At 40.7% G+C, this 20,231-nt stretch overlaps 1 long non-coding RNA gene across 1 annotated transcript; it reads left to right on the forward strand.

Moving 5' to 3' along the window:
• The first annotated feature begins 261 nt into the window (after positions 1-261).
• On the forward strand, positions 262-17,431 carry LOC102473832 (uncharacterized). The gene is made up of 6 exons (XR_335312.1): positions 262-339; positions 4,968-5,062; positions 5,349-5,433; positions 15,660-15,724; positions 16,911-16,974; positions 17,354-17,431. It is a non-coding gene; the product is annotated as an uncharacterized LOC102473832 (long non-coding RNA).
• The last annotated feature ends 2,800 nt before the right edge of the window (positions 17,432-20,231 follow it).

Consider the following 20,231-nt stretch of genomic DNA (forward strand, 5'->3'; position numbering starts at 1 on the left):
TGTGACAGGATGGCAGCCACTGCGCAGACATTGGAATGTCAACCCAATTAGTTGCAGGATCCCTTTCTCTGACCAGATCCTGGTTATCTCACTGCCATGTGCATTTTGCCTTCATCCTCATATTATTAGTCCTCTTCAGGAGCTAGCAATACTTCAGTGATTTTCTTTTTCTAGATTGTCTGTTTTTTCCTCTCCTAGCTGATCAACCAGCTTGCACAAGCTGCTGCATTTGTATTTGTCCTCTCCAAAGAACTAGGTTGGTAACCAGGGAGCAAACTGAAAGACCAGTGAGAGCGCAGGTCCGGGATAGCAGAAGTGGAAACATTGTTCTCCAAGAGGGTAAGTCCTACTGATTTGCTCTGGTTAAATGAGTGGTTCAGAGGGTGACCCATAAAATTCAAACACAGGGCACCCTTGCTGTATAGATAGTGCAGACTCAGGGCTGGTGTTCTGGTTTGAGCTTTATATTATTTTTTAAAATTTATTTTTGTTGTTGTTGTTCTGCTTCCCCTCTGATTGTATCATTCCTCATCTTTGGACTCTAATGCCAAAGGATGGTCTTCCTTCCCTTGAGAAATGTCCCTGCCAGAACGGGGAGCATCCCTCCATCATGTTCTTATCAAAGTGTGATGGTTGGGCCACTCTCTAAGTTAGCTGCCTCTTCACTAAAAGGTGAAGGGAAGAGTTTAGAAAACAAAAATATGCCAAAGTTCTTCACAGAGGATTGCATCAGATGAACAGATAGAATTTGTTTTCAAGAGAAAATAAAATATGAGTTTATTTTGGTGCAGAATTTTTTTGAAATCCATATTTTTTCATTATATGCATTTTCATGAACTTTTGAAGAGCTTTTATTTATTTTTATTCTTTTTAAAAATGTCTTTATTATTATCATAATCTTGTTTATAATACATTGAATTACATATAACTTTACAGTGTATTACATTTCTTTTTCCAGAAAGAGTACCATGCATATCAGTCAATACAAAGACATCAAAATTCCCAACATCATCATCCAATAGCTTTTCTTTTTTTTTCAGGTTATTGTTATTAGTATTCCATTTTTTTAAACATTCAATCACTATCATTTTATTTGTAAAAGACTTTACCCAACATGAAATACTTCTCAGACCATTCCAGTTGAGAATACTACACACGTCATCATAAACAGATAATAAATCAAATCTGTATCCCACTAATGTCATGCCTCTCTATTTGTTCTCTTGCTATCCTTCTCCACACTCTTCTCTTCTCCTACCCTGTTCCACACTGTCTTATCATCGCTAACTATTTTCACTGCTTTTATGCCCTTCAATATTTAGATCCTTACCATAAAATGTGGCATATATTAAGTGGATACATACAATATCTTTCTTTCATATCCTGGCTTACTTCATGCAGCAATAGATCTTCCATTTCCGACCACTTTCTATCAAATGCCAGGGTCTTATTGTTTTTTTTATGGCTGAGTAGTAACAGAATTTTTTAAAAAGTCTCTCCTCAAATTATACATGAGCAGATTCAATAAATCTCAGTCTAAATCCCAATATACTTTTGAGAATTTGCCAAGTTGATTATAGTTTCTATGAAAATGCAAAGGACCAAGAGAGCTTTCTGTATTTTTTTTTTCAGTTTTCTAGTTACTTGTAGCAAGAGGGTAAATCCAGAATTATACTACATCATGGGCAGTCATAAAAGTTTTATTTTGGGATGGGTCAGCATTGAAGGGTGGGAGTCACATCCCACATGGCCACAGTTCAAATCCCAGCCCTGGTGACTTGAAAAACATTCCAAGCATGCGCACGCACAGAATCATGATGAAATGGAATAGTGCAAGAAAAAGGATTACAACTTGAAAATGCCCAATTGGCAGGTGCTTCCTCTCTCTCTCTCTCTCTCTCTCTCTCTCTCTCTCATCTCTCCCTGGCACACACATCTCTACTGGCAATAAAAAAGAATTTCAAGCTCTTATTCTTTAATTATATGAAATTCTCAGTGGGATATGTGTAAATCTGCTGTATGTTAGCTCGGCTGACAATCTCTTGGGTTATTTGCTAATGTGTCCTGTCATTTGTATTGTGAGCTCATCTTCAGTCAGGCTTTCTTAGGAGAGATTCTGTGGCCGTGCTTATGGCAGTGCTCTGCCAGAGTACTAAACCTGCCATCTACTTAGCATCTCCAAAGTAACATTAACCTCAATTCCAATTTAAATTGGCTATGGGTTTCCCCGCCAGGTAGTTTAAACTTTAAAATCAAAACCAGGACCAGAGGTAAACTCTGGGTATCGGTTTCAGAAGAGACATTCGTCTTTTCAAAAGTCCTAGTTGAAGACCTTGTTATTTCTTTGTGGTAATGGATAGTTTTCAGTTTTGTGATAGCAGCAAAATTTGAATTGCTAGTAATTCTCAAAGTCAACGATCCATACCTGACCTTATTCTGTGTTGCCACACCAATGACTCAGGTGTGTACCACTCTTTTTTTTAATATATTGGTAGATTTCCTTTTCATATTCTCTTACGTGGCTATACCATAATTTGCCTAAATGTTTTCCTTTTTTTCTTTTCTTTTCTTTTTTTTTAGACCTTTTGCTACAAGGCGTTTGTCCTGCTTGTGGCAGAGACAGAAAATGAGAAACCATCCCCCATGGGGGATGACCATGCCATAATCTTTTCTCCTCCAGTCTCCTCTCAGGATTTTGAGCATGCATATACATGAACTAGGTATGAGATTCAAGTCACTGAGTCTGAGACCAGTAAAATGGTTGGCCACATGGAAGTCCAGAGCCTTAATTACTACACCACCTGATGGTCCTGCCTAAATCTTTGTGAAATATTTACATTGTTTTCCATTTTCTCTTCTCATGGATGATCTTATGAACTTAACCACAGGGATTATTATTAAGGGTGTTGTTTAATAGACTATAGAGTTGAGGTTGTTGACTTTCCAAACTGTATGTCATATATTTGCAGCAGTGAAATAGTTTAAATCACTTTCCATTTTAACCCCTGGAAGAATGCTAGAAAAAGACACATCAAGAAAATTTAAATGTTGGTAATACTGCCTATGGCTTTATGGAATCACAGAATCTAAAGTGGCTGATGCATGAAGTAAAATTAGCAGGGGAATCTGACTTGATAGAAAACAGAAAAGGGGCGGATGGACCCAGTGAAGTAAGAGTATAAGTGACTTTAGTATCTTTGCCTACTGAAAAACAAAGCTTACATTTAAGTAGCACTGTTTTCTTTATAAAAGTGAAATTAAATCCAACATCTGAGGGCTCTCACTTAAAACCTGGAAACTTTAAAATATAAAAAAAGATGTAATATATGCATTTCCACTTGAAAAAATAAATAGTTTGATAAATAAAGTGCTACTCCAAACATAGTACAACAGTAGAATGTTCCCAGTGAAGTATTAACTGTTGGTTTGTTTAGATAAGAAATACATCTAGTCGAAATCAAGTTGCAATTACAAGACTTCAAAGCAAAGCAATTCGGTTCAGTGATGTTGGTTCTAATCTCACATCAAAAGCAGCTGTAGCATAGTCAGCTCATGAAAAGAAAACAAATCTTTTCAACCAATATGAAGCATGGGAAAACAAGGATAATATTTCTTGAAAACTTTAGAGAAATAAAGTGTCACACTGTGAAACACACATACACACAAAAAAAAAAGAAAAAGAAAAAAAGTTGTGTGTTATCTCAAAAACAGATTAGTATGACAGCCCCGTCCCGATCTCTGCTATTCCTTGTAATCATTTTTTAAGGTTTTTGCCATAGGGCATGTGTGCTTATCAGAGACAGTGAGAGAAAAAGTGAGAAACCATCCCCTGGGGGTATGGCTACGCCACAATCCCTTTTCCTTCATTCTCCTCCTGGGATTTGGGGCATACACACACGTATCTGGCATGATTTTCAAGTTGCCAGGACTGGGAACCATGGTGGGTCATGTGGGAGTTCTGTGCTTTAACCTCCATGCCACCTGCTAGTCCCTCTTGTGGTCAGTCTTAAACCTAGAAAGTAGGACCACTTCCTCGGTGGGTGGGGCCCACTCACTAACTGATAGGACAGAGTCTGCACAGGTTATAATGGGCATTCAGACATGTGATGATGGAGAAGGTGCCATGACATAAATGCTGAAGAACTCTGGCCATTTGTCCAGTTACTCATTTTGACTTGTTTGAACTGGAGTAACTAGGAGCACCATTAGTGACAATGACTAAAAACTACCCCAATTGCCCCTCCTAAGCCCCAGCCTCCTTCTCATTCCCTTCCTTCCCACCCTTCTCATGGAAGCCACCTTCCTCCCATTGCTCCTCAGTCTGTCAGCCCTCAGCCTACTCCCCAGCGCCAGGCCTCTTAGTCATCTTCCCCCCCTATCCATTTCCCTTCCTTGACTAATGCTAACTTCTACCTGCCCCTTCCTTTGAGGGTCTCCAAGCCCAGCTCTTCCTCTGTGCCCTACAGACCATCCACTAGCTGCCGCCCTGTCTGTGTTGATCCCCTTTCCCATTACTCCAACGTCTTTCTACCAACTCCTCCTCCCAGCCCTCCTTCCTAATCCCCTAACTGTGGTAGTCTCTGCCAACAATCCAGACACTCAACCAAACCTGATGATCCTGGGCAATATTCCTCTTTCTGGATCAGTTCTGATGCTGTCCAGAATTGCCAAGTCTGTGCATTCCCAGCAGCCCCGCCTGCTGGACTTTGGGAATGTGACAGGACTGCAGGCACTGTGCACTGTGTGTCATCTCCGTTAGTTACAGGAACCCCCCCCCCTTTTTTTTAACAAGATCCTGAGTATCTCACTGCCATTTGCATTTTGCCTTCAACCCCATCTTGTAAGACCACCTGAGGTGCCAGTGATATCTGAACAATTTCCTTTTTCTAGACCATCTGCTTTTTTCTCTCCTGGCTGATAACTGGCCACCCTGCATGAGTAGCCACATTTCTACCTGTTTTCCCTAGGGAACCCCGCCTGTAACTGCAGAGCAAGCTGCAAGACCAGTAAGGGCAGAGGTCTGGGAGAGCAGGAGTGGAACACATTACTCTTCTGCGGGAGGGTAAGTCATGTTGCTCTGCCATGGGTTGAATGAGTGACTCAGAAGGCAAGTCATGAAATTCAAACACAGGGAAACCCTTCTTTAGATTGTGGATATTCAGGACTGGTGTTTCAGTTTGGACCTTTTTTTCCCTGGTTCCTCTGTGACTCCATTATTGCTCATTTAAGGACTCTATTGCCCGAGAGAGAGACTTCCTGACCTCAAGAAATGCTTCCTGTTTGAACAGGGAGGGTTCCTCCATTTTTTTTCTCATCAAAGTTCTAATGGTTTGGTCTCTCTCTCTCAGTCAGCTGCCTCTACCTCAAAAGGTGAAGGGTCTGGAGTCTAGAGGACAAGAATATGCCCAAGTCGTCATCAGAGGATCGCATCATGTGAGTACATGGAATACATGAAAAAGTCTCTCCTCAAATTGATATCTGAGTAGATTCAAACAATCCCAACCAGAATCCCAATGTATTTTCAGGGAAAATTCCTAATTGATTATAATTTCTATGAAAATGCAAAGAGCCAAGTTTGTTTCCTATATTTTGTCCAGACTCGTAGTCATCGGAGCAGGAGAGTAAGCCAAGCAGTTTCTCCTTCCTGGGCAGAAGTAGAAGTTGTGTTTTGAGATATTTCCATAGGTACTATTTGTGACTCAAATCCCATATGCCTCCCCATGGAGTCAGCCATTCGGGTCTGGGTGACCAACGGGGGGGATGGGGGGGTGAGGCCTGGCAAGTCAAACAGAATCTCATAAGGGGAAAAATCATGCTTTTGAGGTGTACATTGAACCCAGAGCAGGGCCAGTGGGAGAACATCCACCCAGGGGCGTCCTGTGTCTTGACAGAGCTAAGCCAGGGTGGACTTGAGAGTGCAGTTCATTTGATCAACTCTCCCAGAGCTCTGGGGCTGGTAAGCAGTGTGACGCTTTCATTTTATGCCCAAGACCTTTGTTACTCCCTGTATGACTTCTGTCATGAAGTCAGGGCTGTTGTTTGACCCAGTCATAAGGGGGGGAGTGCAAACCGAGGTATAACTTCTTTCAAAAGGGCTCAAGTGATTTCCCTAGCCTTTTCAGTTTGTGTAGGGATCCACCCAGTCTGAGTAAGTGCAGACTTGGACTAGTAAGTACTTATAGCCCCGGCAAGGCCACATGTTCACAGTTGTTCACTGTGAACAACTCTGCCCAAGGGCCAACTTGGCCGGCTGGAATACAAACTACTGGGACAACTCCCCTGGAGTTATTGGAGGCAGACTTCCCAAAAGTGTGGGTTAAATGGAGTATGGATCTGGTATGTCTTATAGAGTCTTTCATAAAATTGCCCCAGTGGCTTATCTGTATTTTGAATTATTTTTGCGATTTTTGTCATCTTTGTAGGTTTTATTGCACTGACTTTCATTCCCTGTAGGAGTGTCTCTAAGATACTTATTGAGATGAGTATGGCCACCTTCAGTATTGAATTCCCAGTCAAGCTTTTTATTCAGAAAGGTAGTTCTGGCCCAAGCCTTAGGATCTACCATATCGTTGGAGGCATGTTTTTGTAGCAATTTTTTTTTGGTTGCTACAAGGACTCTGTGGTGGTGCTCTTCTTAGAGAGCCTGCAGGATTTGTGTTGTGGGGTTTTGTTTTGTTTTGTTTTGTTTTTGTTTTAATCAGAGTTGGACACGATGTGAGGGAAGAATAACATGAGTGGCCAAAATAGTGTATTAGTTTTCCCTTTTATGTAAATCTGTGCCCAAGGTGAAATGACTTGGGCTATTTGTAGCCAGGAGTCAGCATAGGGAAGCTGGTGGGGATGGCCTGGTGTGACAGTAACCACATTGTGCATAGGCCAAATGATCGAAAGATGCAGAGTTCAGTGGCCATCCCCCCTTAAAAGAAGTCCATTTAATCTCACAGAGGGCTTTTAACCTTTTTGGTTTCAACTTAACTTTTTTTTTTTTTTTGGCGAAGTTTTTGCTATAGGGTGCTTGCACTCGCCAGAAAGACACAGAGAGACAGAGAAACAGCAAGCAAGAAATCACCTCCCAGGGGGGATGGCCACACCACAATCCCTTCGCCTCCATTCTCCTCTCGGGATCTTGGGCATGCACGCACATGCACCCAGCATGAGTTTAAGCCACCAGGTCCAGGACTTGAACTGCAGTCAACTACATGGGAATCCAGCGACATAGACATTACGCCAACTGCTGGTCCCTCAATTTAACTTTATAATCATCAGAGAAGTCCTTTTTAAGCTTAGCATACAGTCCAACGCAGACTTGGAAGACTTGGACTGAAGTTTTTTCATCATATCCCAAATTTCTCTGACTTAACCAGTTATTAAATGCCTGCACTTCCCAAAAGACACAGGAGATCACTGGTCAGAGGAAACTTTAGAATAGATGATAAATGTTGCCAGCGGTGCTCCACTGATGTTATTTTGAGTCAAAAGTCAAATTAAAATTATTCAATTTGAACATGGTTAGGTAGAGCAATTTGGCAGCCCCTATAGAGGGTTTTGTTTTACATAAATTGTGAGTTTGTTTTATACATTGATGTATATCTTACAAATGAACAAAAACTGTTTAACAAATTTCCCAAAATAGAACAAAACATTTTTATTGATAGCAGTTTAAGATTTCTAACTATTTGAAAAAGCCTTGAGAAGGTAGAAACAAAAACCTCAAAGCAACTGCCCATGAACAGAAAGTCCTGAGCACCTAGGAATGAGAAAGGGTTAACTCAGTGTCGGTCAGCACTAAACAGGGCCACAAGGTCATTAAGAGTTGCCAAGTTGCTATGGGGACTGAGCTACAAGGTCACCACAGGATGTAAGTTTTCCTCAATATTTCTTGATAATCCACATTAGTATTTTCAAAGGCCAGTTGTTTTCAGAAATGCCTCAGTCACATCTGCATTCTACATTCTCTACCTGCCTTTGCAAAGATTTTTGCAACCTGTCTACAAATGTGTCACAGTCAGGAGGAACTTGTGTCCCAGCTTCCAGAGACAGAACTTGTGACCTGACATCTACTCTGCCTATCCACCTCTACAGGGAAACCCCTCCCAATGGCTGCTCCTGTAAATGATGCCACAAAACAGACAAAGGATGGGTGTCTCCCCCCAAATGGAAGACCATTCAGGTGTCTGTCTGACCATGTCCTTTGCGGGCCTTGTGTGTGTCCTTGGCAACAGGCAATCGGATATACAACTTCCACCAGATTACACACACACAGAGGGAAGGGGGCCCTCAGCATGGAATATTGCCATTTAGTCTTCACAGAAACACCACGGAAACGCAGATTTAAACAGACTCAATCATGTCCCATAGTGCCATGTATGGTGGGACCACAAGCACATTCTCTCATCACAAACACTCACAGTCACTCAGTCACATTCCCTCCCCACATCAATCAATTACCAGATGAACATTGACTATCAGTTCTGCAACCAAAGGAGAGTGTATGGGTCTCTTCTTCCACTCAAAGTGAGTGGGTCTGACTGATAGGACTCTAGATCCCCGGGAGCTTACCAGAATACCAGAGCTGACCACAGATGATGCATCAAGGTCCGGAATGAGAGTTGCTCCTTCTCTTCAATTGGAGTCCAATGACCCAGGAACGCTCGACCTCGAGGTGGGCATCCCAGCTGAGGGATCCTGTCAAACAAGTCAGGGGTGTGCCTATCCCTCCACACTGCAGTGCCCGTCCCTGGGGTGAAACACCCAGGGATCAGTGGCTCAAGGGGCCAGTCTGATTTTGCTTCACGCTCAATGTACCAAATGTTGTGGAAAAACAGACGCCAAGGGACAAAAGTGCAGTACTCCGGAGAGAAAAGCGAATTCTCTTTAATTACATCAGCAGGCACAGAGGAGTTAATACTCTCAATCTCCGCTCCCACCCCCCCACCATAGGGGTCAAGTGCAGTCTTTTATCAGAGGAGTTTGGGGAGGGGCAGTTTTCAGTGGGCTAAGTGAATTTTATCAGGGAAAAGAAGCCTATCAGGAAGAAGTCCATCAGGAAGATGCAGCCCAGAGTTCTCAGGAAGAAAAGGTCAGATAAGCGAAGTGTTGGCTACTCAAGGTCTCGGATTGCTTTTATCACTCCAGAAGGGGAGAGCCAGAGACAGTGAATTCACAGAGGCCTGGGAAATGTTGGCAATTGCCTGACTTGAGCTATTGTTAGTTCCGGGCCATCCACATCACTCTAATGATGTTTTGTATTTCTACTGTGTCTGTTGTAATGTTGCCTGTTTCATTATGTATTTGATTTATCTGGTTTTTTCTTTCTTCTTCTTTATCAGTGTAGCTAATGATATGTTGATCTTGTTCATCTTTAAAAAAAAAACAGCTTTTGCTTTCATTTATTTTCTGTATAGTTTGTTTATTTTCTATTTCATTTATTTCTGCTTGAATCTTTATTATTTCTTTTTGCCTGGCAGTTTTTGGACTTTTTGTTGCTATTTTTTCCTATTCCCTGAGGCATGATGTTAGGTTGTCTATTTGCCACCTTTCCATCTTTTTCCTCATGCGAACTAATTGCTATGACTTTCCCTCTTATGATTGCTTTTGCCATGTCCCATAGATTATGGAAACTCGTGTACTCATTATCATTTGTTTCCGTAATTTTTTTTTAATTTCAGACTTAATTGCTTCTGTAGTTAAGAAGTCATTCATAAGTAGATTGTTTAGTTTCCATGTGTTTGTGCATTTTTGAGAATTTTTCTTGAAATTAATATCGAGTTTAATTCCATCATGATCAGAGAAGATGCTAGATATTGTTTCTATGCCTTTGAATCTGTAAAGGTTTGATTTGTGTCTTATCATATGGTCAATCTTAGAAAAGGTTTCATGCCAGGGTGAGAAAGATGTATATTTTGTTGTCTTAGGGTGAAAAGTTCTATAGATGTCTGTCAAGCCCATTTGATTTATAGTATCATTTAGGTCCTGTGTATCTCTGCTCATTTTTTGCCTAGAAGAGCTCTCTAAAGAAGATAATGGGGTATTGAGATCCCTAACAATTATAGTGTTGCAACCTATCTCTCCTTTTAGCTCTAGTAGTCTTTCCTTCATGTATTTAGGTGTTCCTAAATTGGGTGCATAGATAGTTGAAGAATTAACATCTTTTGGATGAATCAGCCCATTTACTACTATATAATGTCCTCCTTTGTCTCTTCTTACAGTTTTTGTCTTAAAGCCTATTTTGTCTGAAATCAGTATTGCAACTCCAGCCCTTTTCTTATATCTGTTTACATGGAATATTTTTTTCCAGCCCTTCACTTCTAGTCTATATATGTCTTTATCCATAAGGTGTGTTTCTTGTAGCCAACTGATAGAGTGTTTGTTTTTTTTAATCCATTCAGCCAGGCTGTGTCTCTTGATCAGAGAATTTAATCCATTAACATTCAATGTTATTATCGATATTTCCAGACATGTTCCTATCATTAAGTGAGCCATTTTCCTGGTTGTTTTTTGTTCTTTTATATCTGTATGTTTGACTTTATAGTTTTCCAGTATAGCACTACCTTCAGAACTTCTTGAAGAGCTGGTCTAGAGTTGGTAAATTCTTTCAGGTTTTGTTTATCTGAAAAAAAAAATTTTTTTGGAGAGCTTTTTGCTACAGGGTGTGTGCACTCGCCAGAGAGACAGAGAGACAGAAAACGAGAAATCACCCCCCGGGGGGATGGCCATGCCACAATCCCTTCTCCATTCTCCTCTTGGGATCATGGGAATGCATGCACACGTGCCTGGCATGAGTTTAAGCCACCGGGTCTGGGACTCGAACCACAGTCGACTACATAGGAGTCAGCGACATAGCCACTACGCTAACTGCTGGTCCCTAGCTGAAAATTGTTTAATCTTTTTTTCCCATAGGAAGGATAATCTTGCCAGGGAGAGTATTCTTGGATGAAATTGTTTTTCATTTAACACTTGACTATATTTCCCCATTCTTTTCTTGCCTGCATTGTTTCTGAAGGGAAGTCTGATGTTAGTCTGATGGGATAACCTTTGTAAGTAACTTAGCATTTTCATTTTGCCAATTTTAGTTTATTGTCTTTGTCTTTGTGGTTTGACCAATCTGGCTATGATGTGCCTTAGAGAAAATCTTCTTGGGTTGATTCTATTTGGGGTCTTATGTATTTGTTGGGTCTGGATATTTGAATGTCTCTCTACATTTGTAAAGTTTTCTTCCAGGATTTCATGGAATAAATTATCGAAGCCCTTATTAATTTCTTCCTCATGTGGGATACCAATTATCTGGATGTTTGGGCCCTTGATGGTATCTAGTATTTCTCATACAGTGTCCACATTTTTCTTGGTTCTTTTCTCATTCTTTTTTTTATATTTTTTTCTAAATCAGAGGTTTTGTCTTCTACATCCAGGATTTGATCTTCTGCATGATCTAATCTACCTTTACTACTTTTGAGAGAGGTTTTAATTTCCTGTATCACATTCTTCATCTCTAGTAATTCCATTTGATTCTTCTTTAGGGTGTCTATTTCTTCTTTCAAATCATGAAAGGATTTCCTCATCTTCTGGAGCTCCTTTTCTCTTTTTTCTTGCATCTCATTTGGTTTGGTCACTATAAATATTCTGAATTGTTTATCTGATATTTTCACAAGTTCCACTGTGTTGTCTGTGGGTAATGAAGAATTGATGTTTAACCTTGGGGGAAGAGATATTTTGTTGGTTGCTCATATTTCTTGTGCCTCTGCAATGGTTTCTAGTCATCTCATGGTCCATATGTTCCTTCTTAAATTTTTCAAGTATCCCTGAGCATTCAAAGGTGTGCAGGAATAAGCAATTGCTGATCTCTCTTCTGTTCTATCTCTTCATCCTTACCAGCAACTTGCATTGCTGTCACTGGTCCTGGGTGACCCAAAGTCCTCCCTGTTCCTAGAGAGCAGGTGCACCTGAAACTGAGCTGCTGAGGTTCAATTTAGGAACAATAAAGAGGTTGGGCGGTAGGGGTGGGCATGCTATAGAAAATGCCAAAGTCCTGAGAGTTTAATGACAAGTGGAAGAGGGGATGAGCCCTAGGTCCTAGTCATAAAGCCTTGAGCCACAGGTGGCCTGCCATATGGCAAGGGCCTTCACTGGAACAGGTGTCCAGATGGGGTATGGAGGGGCACAAGATCATCACAAAGTCTCAAGCAACAAATCTGAGAGTCCAAAGGCAAGTGTTGGAGGGGATGAGCCACAGGTCCCAGTTATAAAGCTTTACAGTCACAGGCGACCTGTTGTATGGCAAGGCCCTTTGCTAGAATGGGTGTTCGGATGGAGCAGGGAATGGCCACAAGATTGCCATAAAGTCCCAAGCAACAAACCGGAACTGTCCCAGTAGGGGGAAAGCCATCTCTCTAGGATGAGATTTGTGGATCTTCAGCTCCAGTTAGGGTTAGCTGGGTTTTCAGTGGGGACTAGAGTACAGGGGACTAACAAGCACTAGGAGGAGGAGTCAGGACAAAGATTTTGGAGTGATGGAAAAGAGGACCAAGACGAACAGGGCAGTGATGAGTGTATAATTCGTAGATCACAAAGGAAGAGACCTGGGCTTAGAGACCTTCAAGTCTCTAAGAAAAAAGTAGGGGCCACGGACCTAAAGGTGGCATGGTAGTTAAAGGTGCTGGATTCCCTCATGGCTGACCATGGTTCACGTTCCAAACCTGGTGACTTGCTTTCTCATTTTCTCTCTCTCTCCTCTCTATCTCTCTCTCCTCTCTCTCTCTCTCTCCCCCTCTTTCTCTCTCTCTCATCACCTACTCTCTCTGGTCAAATTAAAATAAATTAATTAAATAAATTTAAATGTTTAAAAAATTATTTTTTAAATTTTTATTTATTTTCTTTTTTATATAGATTTTTAATTTCAAGTTCTTTTATACATTCAATCATGTTATTTAGCTTGCAAAGTGAATATTACAACATGTGTACATTTCTCCCCAGTCCAGTTGATAATACCATAAAGCTATCTTCAACAGATAATACCCCATTAATGCTATGCCTATGTTTTTCCTTAATGTCCTTCCTCAGACTCTACTCCTTCACCCACCCTCTTCCCACCCTATATCTGGTATTCACAACCATTTACTGTGTTTCTATACCCTTCAGTCATTCTTTTGGTCATAGAGTGCAGACACTCAGTACATATTAAGTGGAGACATACGATGTCTCTCCTTCATAGCCTGGCTTGCTTCACTCAGCAGTAAATCTTCCATATTCATCCACTTTTTGTCAAAAGCCAGGGTCTTGTTGTTTTTTTATGGTTGAGTAGTATTCCATAGAGTATATATGCCACAGTTTTTCAACCCATTCATCTGTTCATGGGCATTTGGGTTGGTTCCATGTCTTAGCAATTGTGAATAATGCCACAATAAATATCGATGTGCAAGCACTTTTCCAATTAAGAATTCTTCTGTCTTTTGTGTAGATACCAAGGAGTAGGATTGCTGGATCTTATGGTAATTCTATTTGTAGATTTTTGAGGAATCTCCAAATTATTCTCCAGAGTGGCTGGACCAATTTACATTCCCACCATCAGTGTAAGAGAGTTCCCCCAAAAAAAGCAGTAGGTGCTCTAGTGACTTAGGCAGCTCAATCCCACATGGGCAACTGCGGTTTGAATACCTAGCTCCGGGGCTTTAAAAATATGCCAGGCATGTGTGCATGCACATCCAGAATCCTAAGATGAGAATGGAGGATAAGAGATTGTGGCATGGCTCCCCCCAAAAGGGGGTAGACTTTTTCTGTCTCTCTCTCTCTCTCTCTCTGGAGAATGCGTGTACCTTATGGCAAATTTAAAAGAAAAGATAAAGAATGGAAAGGGGGCTGTAAAATTAGTCCCTATTCTCACATACAGTTGTGTTTCTCAGATGGCAAAGATTGGTCAAAAGGCTAGGGCAGAGTCTCATGTTTGGCGGTTGGAGAGTGGTTCTGATGCAGGAATTGGAAAATGGAAAGAAGTCAGTGCCCAGTCTATTTCTTTATACGACCTGGGCTAAAAAGTACTTAAGGGGGTCACTTCTGCAACTCATACAAAAGACACAGATCCCTGTTGCAGATATAGAGACTCAGGGTTGGTTTTCTGTTTTTGTTTTTTATTTTTATTTTGTTTTTGTTCTGATTCCACTTTCTCCATTTTTTCTAATTTTAGGATTTCAGAACCACAGCAGAGACTTTCTGCTTTTTAGAAATGCCTCTTGCATAAAAGGCATGGAGGACTTCCATTGCGTTGTCATCAAAGTTTTGAGCGTTAGGCCTCTCAGTCATTTGAGCTAAAAAGTGAAGGTAGCAAGGTCTACTGGACAAGAACATGGCCCAACCCTACCCATATATGGCATGAGATGAGCGGGTGACATTGTCTTAAAAACTACTCACTTCTGTATTCCAGTTATCAGTCCCTTATCTGAAGCAGAGTTTACAAAAATATTCTCCCATCCTGAGGGTTGTCAATTTACACTATTTACTGTGACATTTGCTGTACAGTAATTTCTTAATCTGATATAATTCCATATGTCTATTCTTGGGATTATTGCCTAGGTAAATTCACTGTGTAAACTGTAGTGATGTATACTGATCAAATGAAAGAAGTTTTTTTAAATAAAACAAACAAAAGTATGATGCTCACTTTAAACTGATATATGAGTAAATCCAACACAATCTTAATAAAGCTACCTAGAATTGCCTGTGTGGAATGAGGGCTATTGGACCAGAGTCAAACAAATATTTGGGGGGAACTTCACAAGCAGATTACAGTTATGTGGAAATGCAAAGAGCCAAATGTGTCCTATATTTTATCCAGTTTTCTAGTCATTCGTGGCAGGAGGGCAATCCCAGGCATAGTTATTTCACCTGGACCACAAGTAAAAATCTGGATTTACTTTTACCTAGTATTTTACTGCCTCACTCTCCTATCCAAACACTCAATAATTCTATATGATGTAGAACTGGTCTTATACTACATAAGGTGAACTCTTTGTAATTTTAATTGATAGTATTATGTTATCAACCTTAATCTTTTCTATTATTTTTCATCAACATTATTTCCAAAGGTGTGTCTATGTTCCTGCAGTACATCTAGTTTGTCATTCTACATACTAGATAGGTTTTTACCAGCATAAAATGTATATCTCTTATTTATTCCGATCTATTCTTCTTTTTAGAATTTTCTTTCACTCCTCTCTTGGTTAATTCTGATATAATGAGCTTTGGTAATGTGCATGGTATCTTATTTTGTATTATATTTTCTGGTTAGTTTCCCTGTTAACTGGGTGTCTGCATCTTATCCTAACTGAGAATGAACCCAGAGACTTTGAGAGAAATCGGCATCTGGGTAAGAGGAAGAGAGCTAGGACCATCAAGTTTCTCAACTCTCCAGTTATTTCCCACCCATTGTGTCCAGGCATTGAAGATGCCCCTCTCCTACAGTAATGATAGTCTTTCTTTGCAAGCACACTGAGCCTGGAATTACCCAAGGCAAGCAGAGGCTGCCCCACAGTGTCACTAGGCTGACCTGAATTGGGCTGGGCTGGGCTGTTCCTGTCTGAGCATCTGGAAAACAAGAATGTTGACCTGACTGGGAAAGAAGATAAGCCTACAAAGATTTTGACACCTTTATGTCCTTGCCTTCAACCTAGCCCAAGTCCTGTGTGTGATGAGGGCTGCTGGACCACTGAGACCAGGCTGAAGAAAACTCCACTTGGTATGGCACAAATACAATTTCGTTATTCATCCCCAAGTTAACATTGTGGCTTCTTAGATGAATGAGAGTTCAGTTTCTTCTTATCCATCAGAAGGGAGCAAAGACTTTAGGAGATTGAGCCTTGCTCACAATGAATAAGTTATAAAGATGCTTGTCTAGTTCAGCCAGCATGTGATGAAATTTGCTTGTGCTTCTGAATGATGTACTTGCTTATGTCATGAGGTCAGCAGAAGAAAATCCCAGTACCGAGTGGTCAGAAATCCAGGCTACCAATAAACATTTACCAAACACACACCAATTGCATGCTATGGCAGGGATAGGTAATACAGGCATGGATTACATGCTTTTCTTCTTCTCAAGTACCTGAGATATGAAGAAATGAACTTGGTAAAATCACTGTGGATTTGAGGTGGAGCATGACCCAAGGAGCAATAGAACCAGAAACTATAGAGTCTAAAAAGATTCTGGGAGGAAGATGGCACATAAGGTCATACTGGGTAGGTATCCTCAGACAGACAAGTGGGAAAGAATCTTCTAGGTTAAGAGACCACAACAGTTAAAAGCAAGGATTTATAAAGAGCTTGCTGAACTCCTAAAACTGTAGAAAGGTCCAAACAGCTAACAGGCTCAACTTGCGCCTCCTTGTTCTGTTTAGGTGTTCACTAAAACCAGTGATGTCTTCCATGTCTATGCTTGACATAGTCTGGTTTTTTTTTTTACAAAAATAAGGTTTGGTTCACAAGGAATGTAGAAAAGTCAAATTCATAGAACAGGAAGTAAATGGTGTATGCCAGGGGCTGGAGAAAGGGGACATGGAGAGCTGTCGTTCTGGAGATTTTGCACACAGTATGAGTACACTTAGTACAAAACTTTATACATAAAAATGACTGGTCAGATGGTAAATTTTATATCACATGTATTTACTACAATTAAAAATGAAAATGGATTGAACTATGAAGTTACCTGTTTAATTGCATTAGGAAAGGGTTAGTGTATCTACCTTACCACATTGGTGATATTGGCACATAGTCAGAATGTATTTTTAGATATAAAAATCACATCATTTGTTTTCTTCATTGTTTTTGGTTTTTTGTTGGTTGATTTATGAGACACAGGGGTGTTTTTTGCCCCTAAATATTGGCTTGGAAATGGGAGAGATGTCTGACACCTTCTGAAATCATTTTAGGAATTGATTGGCCAAGACGAGGTTCAGTCCTGAGTCCATTACATCCTTTGCCTGCTGCTTGAAGGTGAGCCCTTTCCTCAGATATCCATGGGTGGTTCTCACCACCGGGCTGGGTCCTGAAAAGCATAAAGCCTAGGACTAGGGGAGCCTATACGAGGAGTCCAGATATCAAGATCTAAACTAGCAGAGCCAAGGCTATGGCAGGATACCAGCAGGAAGAGGTACCAGATACTGCAGGAACTGTACCTCAGAGAGCTACAGAACCAGAAACTCTACAAGCAAGAACATGCAAATTCCTTTACACAAGGAAAGGGTAGGAATAGAAGATGGGTGGAGAAAAGAGAGAGCACCAGAAAAGGAAGAGTACAGGGAGCTGCAGGGTCGGGGTGTGTGTCAGAGCTAAGGACAAGACACCTTCTCTGACACCTGCTCCTTTTTCTTAGATTTCATAAAGGAAGACTTTTGGATGACCTCGCTTCACATTGCACCAGATACACTGATTTATGAAAGTGCACCCACGTTATGATTAAAGAATGTTGTAAATAAAATTTTTGTATGTGGTTTCTTTTTAACAAGCTGAAGGCATTTTTCAGGCCTAATGCTAACACATCTTGGGAGAGCTGAGGAACAGCAGGCTCTAGCTGAACGTGCCCCCCCTGGCAAATCAGTCAGACTCCACTCTGCACTCATGCTTAGGCATCATCTCCCCAAAATGGGCCTCAATGGGAGTTCCAAATCCAGGAATCCCCAGATTCGCTAGACTTCCTTTCCCAGAGATCACATGGGTTCTCAGGTCCATTGGTTTGTAGGCTTTCTCTGCACACTCTTCCCCACCCTCTACTCTTCCAGAAAACCGTGTGTCAGCCCACACTCTGCAGTCACTCACTCTTTCAGTTTGGAGACGTAGAGATATCCCCTACACCTCTTTCCCCCTCACCCACATGCTTACATTGTCACAAGTTCTTTTACTCCTTAACATGTCTCCCACCTGACAACTTCATGTTCCTACTACAGCGACAGACAACCTCATTTAAGAGGAGACATCTCCACTCTCCTCACTTAGTTCTACCCTCTACACTGCACCAAATCTGTCCCTCTCTGCATGGGCACTCCCAAATCCTCAGCAGGGCCTTACTCCTTGCCCCCCTGAATTGACCTTTCCCTCCAGCTTGCTCCCTGAGTAACTAGATTCTCCGTAATGAATCCACTTGCTGCTTGCCGCTCAAAAGCCAACACTCAAGAGGCAAATGCTAGTGAAAAAGAAATTTTTCTTAATCAGGAAGCTGGCAGCCTGGGAAAACAGCAAACCAATGTCCCCAAACCATCTCTGAAGTCCATGTTATCTCTGGATTATTTTGTCGTTTTGCTTTTTAATTTTAATTTTTTTCTTTTTAAATATTTATTGTAATTTATCATTTATACATAATCATTACACATTTTTGTTGGATACAGAATCATCTTTAGAAGCAGGTATACAGTGTGCAATAAACAAATCGAGGATATAACCATATTCACCACCTTCAACATTTAACGTTATGTTGTAAACATTTGAAACCACGCCAATAGTTATTCTGCAGGTATATACTGAGTGGTCTATGACATTCTTTACTGTGACATGTAATTCTAAAGAAAACTTATTGATTAAAACTCAGGCAGCAATCAATCCCATAAATTAAGCAAGATAATCTTAACATTAACAATGAAAGAAGGACTTATCATTTCCATGTAGAGGATTATGAGAGATAAGAGTTTATAATCTGAAAAAAAAAAACCTGCGGGTATCAATCATTGTTTCATTTCAGACAGGTGAAATTATATATATAAAACAACAGCCCATTAGGAAGAGACAGAAAAAGAATATTGTTGTTGTAGCTGAAAGTTGAGGGTTTTTTATTTACTTACATTTTTTGTTTCATTTTCTTTTACACATTCAACCACATTATTTAACTTGCAAGGTGAATATTTCGACATGTGAATATTTCTCCCTTGTCCAGATCAAAACAATAATGAGATATCACCTAACCCCAGTCAGAATGACTAAGATCAAAGAAAAAAAAATGATAAGTGTTGGTGGCGGTGTGGTGAAAGGGGAATTCTTCTACACTGTTGGTGGGAATGTAGATTGGTCCAGCCACTCTGGAGAACAATTTGGAGATTCCTCAAAAATCTACAAATAGAACTACCATATGACCCAGCAATCCTACTCCTTGGTATCTACCCAAAGGACAGAAGAATTCTTCATCAGAAAAGTGCTTGCACATCGATGTTTATTGGATTAAAAAACTGTGGCACATATACTCTATGGAATACTATTCAGCCATTAAAAAAAAAAAAAAGAAAAAAGAAACCCTGGCTTTTGACAGAAAGTGGAAGAATATGGAAGATTTGCTGCTGAGTGAAGAAAAAGAATATTTTATTCATTCCTAACTGCTCCCAGATTGATGGAGGTTGCACTTACACACCAACAAAGGCTGGAGAGTCCCTCCTCTGCCACAGCAGGCTGGGTCAGGGTCCCTACTGTTGAGCTCAAACTGAGTGCCCTGGGTTTGGCCTGCCTGTTGGTTCTGGGTGAGTGAGGGGCAGAATGGTGCCAGCACACATGGGGCAGCAGCTCCTACCTTCTATCTCTAGGAAGTATATTTTTGCATCATACTGCCTAAGCAACTTTCTATAGATTGCAGAAATGGCCTCTGTCATATTTTATCTGTGACTCCTGCCACAAACTACTCTCTGAGTTCCCTAGTTACTTTGATATTAAGGACCCAGTAGGTTGCTCCCATAGCAACTGAAAAGTCAGTAATTACATTCCCCACTATCAATTGTACCCCAAGTTCCTGTGGGAAAATAATTATTGTTTCTTTGAGAGCAAAGGGAGCCCCTGGAACTGTAACAAGGGTGGCATCAGTCCACGGTAGGACAGATAGACTCTGGCAGACATTTACGCTGGAGTCAGGTTACAGTAGTCTCCATGCAAGATTAAGATTTGGGCAGAATTTTCAAATAACACTTTTTGTTAACAGGCATGTCAGCATGAGAATAAACCTCCTCCATGGCCTTCCCAACTCAGCCAAGTCAGGGTTGACACGAAAAAAGCTATTTTTATTTTGAAAGATTTTCACATTTTCCCTTCTTGATCAAGATCTTTCTCTGAAAATAACATTGATCAATAGTGTTAAGTTTCAGTTGTCCCTCAGTGCCAGCACAAAACTGTCTCAATTGTGAGTCTGGCCATCCCACAATGGAGGGAAGTCATTGACAATTAGGAATCAGTGTCAAAACCACCGGACATAGCATGAAGCTCAGTCTTTTCCATGAGAAGCA

Source organism: Tupaia chinensis, unplaced genomic scaffold (genome assembly GCF_000334495.1).
Source record: "Tupaia chinensis unplaced genomic scaffold, TupChi_1.0 Scaffold000387_1, whole genome shotgun sequence".
NCBI classification, from domain to species: domain Eukaryota; kingdom Metazoa; phylum Chordata; class Mammalia; order Scandentia; family Tupaiidae; genus Tupaia; species Tupaia belangeri.